Below are 11,226 nucleotides of genomic sequence, written 5' to 3'. Positions count from 1 at the left end.
GTCTGCCTCTGTGTCCGTCCCACCCCCCAGGTCTCCCTGAGGTCTCACCATCTCTGGGTTTCCCTCCGTACCAAGCCCCTTACCAGGATACTCCTTCCGGCCACACGCAGGACTCTGGAAAGCACGTATTTCCCATTCAGGGCCTCAGCAGGCCTTGGCAAAGCCTCGTGGCGAAGCTCTGAGGTTCTGAGGCTGGCCGTGGGGCCGGGGACACGGCGGGGAGGGAACGGCCTCCGTGCTGTGGGGAAATGCAGCAGGCAGGGCGCAGAGGGTGAGCAGTCGTGTGCGCCGGAGGGCGGCGCAGGGGTTCGAGGCCCGCCGGAGGGAGAGGCAGGCAGGAGGGTCTGCGCAGGAGGCCCCTGTGGTTGTCACTGGGGGATGGGGGCCGTGGGTTCAGGGGCCTGCTGGGTGTGCGGGGCAGCGGATGGAAGCGCCTGAAGTGACAGAAAGGCCACACAAGGGGTGGAAATCCGGAGCACACCAGCCTGCGGATGGCATTCAATCCCCCGCCCCCGTTGGTGCACCCCCAGCCTGGCCCTGGGCAGGACTGCTGCTATTCAGAGACAGATTTTCCAAACGACCATCGCTGACCCCGGCCTGGGAATGTGAATGCTGTAGAGGTGGCATGGTGGTCACAGGGCCCAGGCCACAGGGTGCAAAGGAGTGCCCACGCACACATGGGCACATGCCGTGCGAAGCACCCACTTCCTAGCCCCGCAGGCTCGGCAAGCAGAAGGGAGTCCTGCTTGGTCAGCCAGCAGGCGGTGCTACAGGACTCCCGGGTGGGCCTGAGTGGGCCGGCTGGGTGTGCACGATGAGGACCCTCTTGCAGGTTTTGTGTGTGCGTGTGCACACATGTGCTTGTGCATGTGTGTGGGTCAGTCCCACAAGGAGTCCTGCTCCAGGGAGGCGTTGGCACTTCTCCTTTGGGAAGGGGCCCACCCAGACAGCTGGTTCCTTTGCCGTTTACATCTGCCCCAGACCTGGGGAGGGGCGCCCTGCGAGTTCAGACCAAGACGAGCTTCCCAGGGCCCTCTCTGCCCCATCCCCAACTTCGGTTCCCGTCCTGACCCACGCAGTGTCGCCGGGCGTGCTGGGCAGGGGGTGCACTGGGGCGAGGGTGGGAGGTGGGTTCTGCCAGTGAGCAGCAGACTCTGGGTTCCCGCCGAGGGTCCAATAAAGCTCAGAGACGAGTTCCATGGACTGGAGACATCCATGGGAGGCCCCAGGGTGGGAGGATTGTAGGGGTTAGACCAGGAAGGCTTCCTGGAGGAAGAGGGGTCCACACTGAGACCAGAAGGAGAAGGAACTGGTCAGGCCGTGATGGGGCACAGAGGAGGTAGGTGGGCTGCCAACCTGGGGTTGGGTGACAGGGTGTGGGGAGAAGCAGTGAGAGCTGAGGGTGGGAGGGGTCAGGGTCCCTGGAAGGTGTGGTGTGGTGCGCCTTGCAGAGCTGAGGGACAGCAGAGCCCGTGGGTAGGGAGCAAACTTGTGGCCGCCTAGGTAGGCAAAGCAAGGAGCTTGTGCTCAGCCCTGGTGGGCCCTGCAGCCCCGGCTGCCCACCCTACTGGCTATGAGCACTCGGGACTGGGGGGGCACAAAGAGGTGGGGCACCTCAGCCCTGCTTGTCGGGGATGGGGAAGGGAGGGCAGGGCTAAAAGATGGGGAGGATGCTGGTGGGTGGAGAATGGTGGGAGGACCGGGGAATGGGGGCTCAGGGTGGCCCTGCCAGCCAGGTGTGGGCCAGGGTGAGGGCAGGAGTTCTCAGGAGGCAGGGGGTGTGGGCCAGGGTGTCCCCAGGCTGGGCCCTCGGTGAGTCACTGCTGACTTGGTGTCCCGGCGCCACGGGGCCCAGGCCTCGCTGGCCGCAGGAAGCGTCGTGGGCTGATAAAGGGTGGGAGTCAGAAGCCGCCGGGCCTCCCATTTCCTGCAGCCTGAGCAGCAGGGCCCGGTGCTGGGCAGAGGCCGGGCAGGTATCTACTCATGCAGGCCCGGGTGTCTGTGGCTTGGCCTGGATGGCTCACAAAACAACGCAAATGTGACCCATGACCACCTGGCTGTGCTTGCGGAGGCCGTAGCGGGGGACATCGTGGTGGGCGCGGGGAGTGCCACGTGGCTGCTGGCAGGAAGGGCAGCCGCAGTTTTGAGGCTTTGGATCAAAGGGTGAAGTGGAGAAGGTGGTCAGGGTGAGGACACGGCCGGGGCCAAGGTGGGGTGGAAGGCAGGCCAAGGTTGCTGTTAGTCAGGCTGTGGGTCAGAGGGTCAGGCTGTGTCCGCTTGAGGGTTGGACTGCATCCACCTGAAGGTCAGGTGTGTCCACCTGCCCAGGCCACTGAGGCGTCATGGTTACCTAGGTTACTCAGGAGATGGGGTACTCACAGCACATGGGAGGGGCAGGAAGAGTTGGCAGGGGACACCTTGTTCCTTGGAGGGCACGACCCCAGGCCACTGAGTGGCAGCCTGGGCAGCCTCTCCGAGGCACCTGGAGCCACGTGGGCTGCCCTACGGCGCCACCCCCAGTGACCGCAGCCCCAGCACGCTGCCATGCCGCCACGCCCGTGGCCGCAACCTGCCGGCCCACCAGCAGGACCACCACCGCCACCAGGCTGGACCTGCATCTCCAGGGCCACAGCCCGCACCCTCTACGCAGCACCGCCGTCACCGTCACTCCCGGCCCAGCCTAGCCCCTGGGACCTTGACAGAGCCACCGAGCAAACACTCTCCTTCCGATGGCCACCTTCTCCACAGGCCCAAGGGGCAGCTGTGTCAGGGCGATGCCGGGGGCCTGGACACACCGCCGGCGCCCTGGGTGCTCCACCTGCGCTCCTGGACCCCTTGCCCTTCTCCAAACGCCCGGCTCCTCCTCGACTCCAGCCTGTGTCTGGGCCACTCCCTCCCCTGGTGGGTCTACCCCGTCCTGCCCTGGCAAATGCAACACAAGTGTCACCTCCCCCAAGAAGCCTTCCGATGGCTGGGTCAGAGCCCTCTCCTGGGCCCTGCAGCCTGCGAGTATCCCTCTGCCTTGACTTTGCCCACCCTGTATCACCCCTATCCTGGGGAAGGCTCCCACCAGCGCAGGGGCTTGCTGAAGGCGGGGCTTGCAGGCTGGTGATGCCAGGAAGTAATGGCAGAGCTGCGGGCTGCACACACAGAACAGGAGGCTGCCGTGGGCCCAAGCTCCCAGGATCCCTGCTCTGCCTGGGGGCTGCCAGGCTCAGAAGGGGGCCACCTCATCCTGCCAGGAAGAAAGAGCCTGTCTCAGTTCTCCCAAACCTCTAGGCCTTGCCCCTCTCAGCCCCCCTCCTCCCCCTGCAGGTGGCCAGGCTTCTTCTGGAAGACGCTGTGACCCGCTTCCCAGACGTACACGCACCCCGCCACATTCCCTGCCTACAGTTCTGTGCCTGCCTCTTCGCAGAGCCTCCCAGACTAGGGGTGATGACCTGGTGCACCTGGGCCCTCCACAGCCAGCGCAGGGCTGACTCCCGACCTCAGCTCCACGGCTCAGGCCTGGGCAGGGGCCCCCGCTCGTCTCTGGGAGCTGGCTCTCAGCGCCGGGCCTCCGCACCCGGAGCTGCACCATGTTCACCATGGGTCCTGGCGCCCCCGGAGGAGGAGTGCCTCAGGCAGGCGGGAGGACCAGGCTGCCCCCGGAGCACAGCGAGCCGCCCGCGACCCTCGCAGAGAGCCAGGGAGTGCGGGGAAAGCCGGCCGGGCCGCCCTCCCGGACTGTTGCACCCAAAGTAGGCGAAGGAAGCGCAGCGAGGCGCCGACTTCCGACGCTGTTAGAGGGGAAAAACTCTCCAGAGCGTGGCTTCGTTGGCCCGCCCAGGGTGCAGCCGGGCGGGCGCGCCGGGCCGGGCCGGGGGCGGGGCCAGAGCCGTTTGGAGGGGCGGGGGATGCTCCCCGGTGAGTTCCCGGATTGGTCCCCGAGCGGCCGGCGGGGCGCGCCGTCTCCCCATTGGCCCCCAGTCCGCGGGGCGGGGCCGCGCCAGCCCTGAGCTCCTGCCGCGGAGCCCGGAGCCGGTCAAGCCTGCGAAGCCGTCTTATCAGTGCGGGCAGCTGGTGGCCTGTCCGTGCGCGAGCGCCCCGGCCCAATTCAATGGCCATTGTCCGCCGGCCCCTTTGTTCAGGAGGCGGCCACTTCCTGAGGGGCTGGGCTGGGGCTGGTGGGCAGGAAACGCTCTGAGCCGAGGCCCAGACACAGAGGCCGTCCGGGCCCGGGGTCAGAGGCGACGGCCACCTGCCCAGAGCCGCCCTGGGCTCGCTGTCGGGGGCTCCGAGCCGGACCAGGGGACGAAGCTGGGCTCAGCTCAGCCCTTTCCTCTGGGTCTCAGTCTGCCCATCTGCAGGGTGGGTGGATGAGCCAGAACGTCCCCTCCTGGGGAAGACTTGGCGGGGGCTGGGCTCGTGAATCAGACCCGGTAGAGCTGGGGGAGGGGCATGGGAAGGAGGAGAGAGACCCGCTGGCGGAGGGGTGCTCCTCCCAGGTACGGGCTCTTCCTCTGACCCCTGGCAGGGGTTGCAGGCCTGAAGACGTTAAGAACAGCATCAGGCGGGACTCAGGTTCCAGAGGGTGGAAACCCAGCTCCCACCGCTCCCCTACATAAGGGGAGGAGGAGCCCCCTGGGACTCCAGGCTGGGAAGCGGGACTGTGGCCTGGCAGGGGAGTGAGGGAAACAGCGCCCCCCGTGCTTCCCCACCTGGGCCAGGCCTCCCCTCCCTCCTTCACCCGGGCTCTGCCACGCAGTCCTGCCCATCGTGGACAGGCCGTCCACTTGGGGCCACACCAGGCCTCCACTTCCGTCGTGCCCTCTGCCCCAAGGTTGCCCATTCACCAGGCCCCGTCAGTCAGCCCAGCGCAGCTCTCAGGCTGGGCCTCAGTCACATGCTCACCCACAGCTGAGAGCAGGGTCTGGGAGGGGATGGGAGACGGAGCTGGCCCCAGAGGCACGGCGCCCCGTCCTCACCATGCCAGCCAAGGCGCACACGGCCCAACTTCTGCCCGCTCTCCCACCACACAGAGCGGACCTCTCTGGGCCAGCCCCCAAGCCCGCCCCTCTCCCCAGTGCCCTGGAACCTGCTGCAGTTCCTTTCTCTGAACCCCCCTGTGGCCCATCCTGCAAAACCCTCCCTGACTCTGTCCAACCCAACCAGAAAAAAACACTGCGGGTATTTCAAATGGCGGGATTTAACATGAGGAGTTGGTCCCAGAGGTCTTGGCTGCCTGAGGCCAGAGGAGCCCAGGGAACAGTTGTCACCCAAAGCCCACCATGGCTGTGTCCCCGCGGTGCTGGGCTGCTGGCCGAGCCCCTCTGCAGCCTCGGGCAAGCCTCAACTCCCTCTGAGCTCAGCTGTAACACCGGGGTTTGCGCAGAGACTTGAGGTGTCAGATGGAGAACACCCAGCGCAGTGCCAGGACATCGTAGGTGCTGTACAAAGGGCAGCGAGCGTTCGCAAAGGGCCTGAGCACCCACCAGGGAAAGCGGGGAGCCGTGCCACCCTGGAGGCTTGGCCTGAGGTGACCTCCTTGGCTGGAGGTCACAAGGTCCAGGAGAGGCGGCGGCGGCTTGAACTTGATCCCATCTGAGAGGCCAAGTGGGGAGCTGATGTGGAAGAGATCTGGGGGGAAACACCTGTGAAGGATCAAGGGGGGGCCGGAGGAGTGGGGTGCCAGGCCCCATGCAGGGAGCCTGCCCCCAGGGAAAGCAGGAGAGGCAGGAGGCCCGGCAGGAGGGGCCTCAGGCTGCCGTGTGGCTGCAGGAAGGGGCCTCTGCACCCCTGCCGCGCTCCATCTCTCCCTCGTGGGCAGGCGGCAGCCGTGGGCAGCGAGGCCTTGGCGCCAAGGCCCCGCGCATCCGGAGGGCAGAAGCCGGGCCACCGTCCACCAGCCTCACAGCGGGATGTCCTAGTGAAGCCTCATCTCAGCCACACTGGCCCGCCCCGCAGTGCTGTCATCGATGCCTGCAGAGAAGGGCCGTGTGTCCCCAAAGCAGGGCGGTCGGTCCCACCATCTCTGTGTTTTGGGCCTTGAAGGGGAGGAAAGTATGAACCGGGAGCGGCCCCAGAGCTCCAGGGAGGGGGTCTGGCCGTGGTGGGGTTTGGGTGTGGGAGTGGCAGAAACCTCAGGAGAAAGCACGAGGGTGGTCGCTGGGCTGCTCGTGGGTCACATGAGTCCCTGTGCCCTGGGGACAGAGAAAGGTTGAAACATGGAGGTCAGGGGAGGGCCCGACAGGCTGAGTGCCCTGGAGGACGCATCAGAGCTGGGAAGCAAGGGGAAGGGGGGACCGACAGGCAGCCCTGTCCTCAAGCGTAGAGCTGGGTGGAGACAGCGTCCTTATCACACGGCCCAGAGGACTCCTCAGTGTGAGCCTGGGCCCGGTGCTCTGTCCCAGGTGCCGGTGCCCTGCTCTGCGCCTCCCCCGTGCCCCGCAGTGGGGTGCAGGGGTCAAACCCCTCCACCGAGGCCCTGCCCGCAAACCTCTTCTCGAGAAGGGAAAGACCCCAGGAGTGCCCTCAGGATCCTGTCCCCACCCTCCGAGCAGGTCAGACATCCCTGAGCTCTGGGTCTGACCACCCGGGCCATCCAGGGCTGCGCGTCACCCAGGACCTGTGGGTGGGCTCCTGGCACCTTCAGCCTCAGTCCCTGGTGTCCCTCGTCGGTCATTAACCGCTAAGCTTCCCCATATCCAGGAATGCCCCCCAGGCCACCCCACCCTCTTCACCCAGAATATGGAAGGAGCCCAGGCACTGCTGCTGCTACCCCTTCCTGGAACGTGCTCCCCTCCACCCAGTACCGTGGCCTGCCCTCACCGTGGCACCCCATCTGCTCTGCCCCTGGACCCTCTGTGCCCTGAGCAGCTCTCTTCATGGCCCTCCTGGCTGGCTCCTGCTTAGCTGTTAGCGCTCTGTCTGAGCTCCCCTCCTCCAGGAAGCCCCCCACGTCCTCTCCCAGCCCTGCTGCTGCCTGAACAGCTCCGGCGCCTCTGAACATATCCAAGCTGCTGGGGTTGGAGCTGAAGCTCGGGAGGGCAGGGGCTTGGAGGACGGCGGGTGGAACCTCGCCTGGCCCTGGGGCCCCCAGGGGTGCAGGGCCCTTGGGGCACCTAGCCCTGGCTGACTTGGCTAGAAGCTCCTCTTTGTGGGAGGTCTTGTGTGAATCACCCCTCAGTCGAAGGCACAAATGCAGGAAATCGCCATTCTATTAAACTCTATTTTCTCCCACAGAGGGGAAAGTCTGTCACACGAAGGGCATTGTTCCCGGGCTCGTGCTTTCCGGGCGGGCTCGGCTGCGGTGGGGCTTGCGCGTTCCCGGGGCTCCTGGCTGAGCTGTTTCCCTTCGAGACCCAGGGGCGCCTAGAGGTTGGGAATGTGGGGCCTTGGTGCAGCCACCGGCGCAGGGCGACGCCGGCACGTCCACAGGACGGTGCACGTCCAGGAGCCGGCACTGTGCGGGGGCCAGAGCGAGGTCAGAGCTGGGGTCCCGCACGCCGCCGCCGCCGCGCTCTCCGCCTGCCTGTGGGCCTCGGGGTCCAGCCTAGGCCATGCCCCAACTGCCCCTCCTCCCCAGAAGGGCCCCAGCCGCGCCCTGCACCCCCGGCAACCTCTGAGACCGGCCAGGGGACTCTGGCCAGTGGGCCTGGTGCTGTCCCACGGCCCCAGCTCAGCTCGTCTCTGGCCTGCACGGGCCACTCTGTCCCGGGGAGACCCTGCCACGGCTGGGGGTCTGAGAGTCCAGCCTACGCCGTGCCCCAGGGGGCAGCGGGGGGAGGGGGCAGGCAGCCCTCACGTGACCACACCGCCACCCCGGGGCCACATGGAGTCCCACCTGGGTGCGTGGGCCACGGTGTAGTAAAGGAGCAGTGGTGTCGCCTGCACGTCGGCTCAGCTGTACGCGGGGAATGGCCGGTGACCCCAGTGAGGAGTCTGGGCACCTGGGGATGCAGGTGTAGGGCCGCCCCCAGCGCTGAGCCCCAGATTAGCGCCGGCACGGGGGGATGCGCACCTGGGGATGCAGGTGTGGGCCGCCCCCAGCTCTGAGCCCCAGATTAGCGCCGGCACGGGGGGGGGGGATGGGCAGGGGCTGAGGCCGGAGGGCGCGGGGGCTTTGGGGGCTTAGGATGGGTGGAGGCAAGCAGGAGCGGCTGCGCTGCTGGTCAAGGCCCTGGTGGGCCCTGCGGGCGGGGTAGGGAGAGGCCCCCACCCCTGGTCCCGAGCGCCTCTCCCCGCTCCGCAAGCTCTGTGGCAGAGCCCGGGCGTCCAGGCCGAGGCGGAAAAAGAAGCCACAGGGCCCGGCTGTTCTGGGCGGAATGACTGACCGGAGGGGGCTTCACAGAGAAGCCCAAAGGGTGGGTGCTCAGGAAGCCGGAGGCAGGAGCCAGGGCTCAGAGAGAACCAAGAAGAGGCACGGACTCGGGAGGGATGAAGGGCCACCCTGACGACACAGCGGAGGATGGAGAAGGATGGGGAAACAGCAGGTTCTCGATTCCCAGAAGGAGAACAGAGTGGAGGCGGGGACTCTTCGGAGACACAAAGTCTGAGGATTTGCCTTCATTACAGATGAGGACTCAGGGGACTTCCTGGGCGGTCCAGTGGTTAAGACTCCGCGCGTCCACTGCAGGGGGCGAGGGTTCAATCCCTGGTCAGGGAACTAGATCCCGTGTGCCGTGCGGTGTGGCAAAAAAAAAAAAAAAAAAAGATGAGGACTCGGTGGGGAGGTCCATGGGGCACAGGGAGGAGGTCCCGTGATGTGTTTCCACACTGCCCCCTCCCACCCGCCCTGCACGTCCCCGGGTCACCTAGACCCCCCCTCCCCGTCCCTCTCGCCCCCTCGCACGCCTCCTCCAACCTGGTTGTGCTGAGTAGATCCCAGGCGTCACTTCGTACTTCAGCTGTATTCCCAGAATGTACCCGTAATGCCGTCAGCACGCTGAGAACCTCTCAGGGTTCCGGGCTCCTGGTCGCTGTTAGGAACGGCGTCTGTACAGTTGCCCTGATGAAGACGCACACGAGGCCCACGCGCTGTGACCGCCGGCACGCGTCCTGAACCTCTTCATCCTCAGGTTCTCCCGCCGGCTGTCGTGAGTTTGCCCTGACCGTGCATCTTCTGTGGACCAGGGCTGGAGTGCGGTCCCTGCGGAGGTGGTCGCTCATCAGTGGTTCTTCAGTCAAGAGGAACAAGGCTCTCTGCTTGTCTTGTTTTGTGTATTTTTTTTTTTCTGGTGGTTATTATACCTAACATGATATTGACCGTTTTAACCATTTTAAATTAGGAGACAGCAGGATCCAATATTTGTGAGATAAACAGCAGATCAAAAACATACAACATGTATGCAACTAAAAACATAACCTCAGGGACTTCCCTGGTGGCGCAGTGGTTAAGACTCTGCGCTCCCAACGCAGGGGGCCCAGGTTCGATCCCTGGTCAGGGAACTAGATCCCACATGCCACAACTAAGGAGCCCACCTGCCGCAACTAAGATCCGGTGCAACCAAACAAATAAATTAAATAAATATTTTTTAAAAACCCAAAAAAACCCCACATAGCCTCAGAAGACAGAAAACAATAGGTGACAACTGACCCAAGAACGGTGGTTGGAGATGGAAACCCTCCAACTCCCCTCTCAGACACTGACAGCTCAAGCATCACAAGCAAAGTTGTGGAGTGTGTGGGTAACACAAGAAATAGAAAGAGGCGCGCACTCTTTTCTAGTACAAATGGGACGTTCCCCAAATTAACATATATTATCAGGTCCCCAAAGAGGCCTCAGAATGGCTTGAGAAGTGAAAGCAGCCACCCTGGAGGTAAGCGGACAAGGAATCAGTACCTACGAAGTGCTGGAGGAAAGTGATTTCCAACCTAGAATTCTATACCTGCCCAAGCTATCATTCAAGTGTGAGGGTTTAATAAAAACTTCTGAGACATGCAAGGTGTTAAAATGCATCTTCCACACATGCACTGTGTCTCAAGCAGCTACTGAAGGATGTGCTCTGTCAAAAGGAGAGTCAACCAAGAAATAGACCAGGCAAACGGACCTCCAGCATCTAACTCAGGAGCCGGGGGGAGATGAGTGCACAGGGGGTTCTGAAGGGAGACGTCTGCAGGACAACCGTGCCCCTGGGACTGTCAGCCATCCAGGTCAGACAGTGTGACACAAGAGACGGCACCTCGGGGGTCGCTGAGGATGGGGCTTCCCCAGGAGCATCTCCTTTGGCCCATCTGACCTGTGCCGGAGGACTGGGAGACAGCCCTGGTGGGTTCAGAAGCAGAAATACAGGACAGCCCAACCCCCAGCCAGATGCCCCGACTGTGGGGGGCCTGGATATCCCTAGGTCATCTGTGTCCCTGCCCACTGATGGCCCCAGAACAGTTCCTAAAAACCCTCAGGGAGGCTGAGGCCAGACCTGGACCCCATGGCTCTGCTCGGCTTCTCTTCTCCTGGTGCCTCCAGGTGAGCAGTTTGTCAAAACAAGAGAGACTATAGCTCGGGGGACACACACCGAATGCTGACAGGTTCAGAAGAGGCAGCGGACAGTCTACGTTGTCTGGAGGAAGTTACTTTGCTGGGGGCAGGGTCCTCCCCCTGCAGCTTCCAGGGCACCAGAAATGTGCTATATTCCGTGACCTGGCTCCTGCGTGTCTGTTTTACTATTATTCTCTAAACTGTACTTTATACAAAGACGTTTTTCATGCTCTTCTGCATGTACACATTTCACGTTTCAGTGTTTGTAAATCAGTGGCGCCCCTTCCCATGGCAGTAAGCCAGCAGAATCCTGACAGAAAGCAGGGCAGTGTTCCCAGTAGGAGGGAAACTATGCAGGAGTGGGTCAGCCGGCAGAGAGGAAGTCTGGACGCAGGCGATCCGGAGAAACGAGGAGATCTGCTCCGTCTGGGCACATGCAGAGCCGTGCAGACCCTGAGTCTCTCCCAGGTGACTGCAGACCCGATGCCACCCCAATTCACCTTCCTGCCATTGGTTTTGTCACACTTATTCTAACGTTTGTAAGGAAGAAAGGTCAATGATAAGTAAGTTAATTCTGAAAAAAAAGCAAAAAAGCCTGTAGAACCAGGTATGAAGATGCACTCAAAACCACAGCAATGATGGACTTCCCTGGTGGTCCAGTGGTTAAGACTCTGCACTTCCAATGCAGGGGGCCTGGGTCCGATCCCTGGTCGGGGGACTAAGATCCCACATGCCACACAGCGAGGCCAAAAAAAAAAAAAAAAAAA

This window comes from Balaenoptera acutorostrata, chromosome 3, assembly GCF_949987535.1.
Source record: "Balaenoptera acutorostrata chromosome 3, mBalAcu1.1, whole genome shotgun sequence".
NCBI classification, from domain to species: Eukaryota; Metazoa; Chordata; class Mammalia; order Artiodactyla; family Balaenopteridae; genus Balaenoptera; species Balaenoptera acutorostrata.
The sequence above is the reverse complement of the archived record's forward strand: the minus strand, read 5'-3'. Positions refer to the sequence as shown.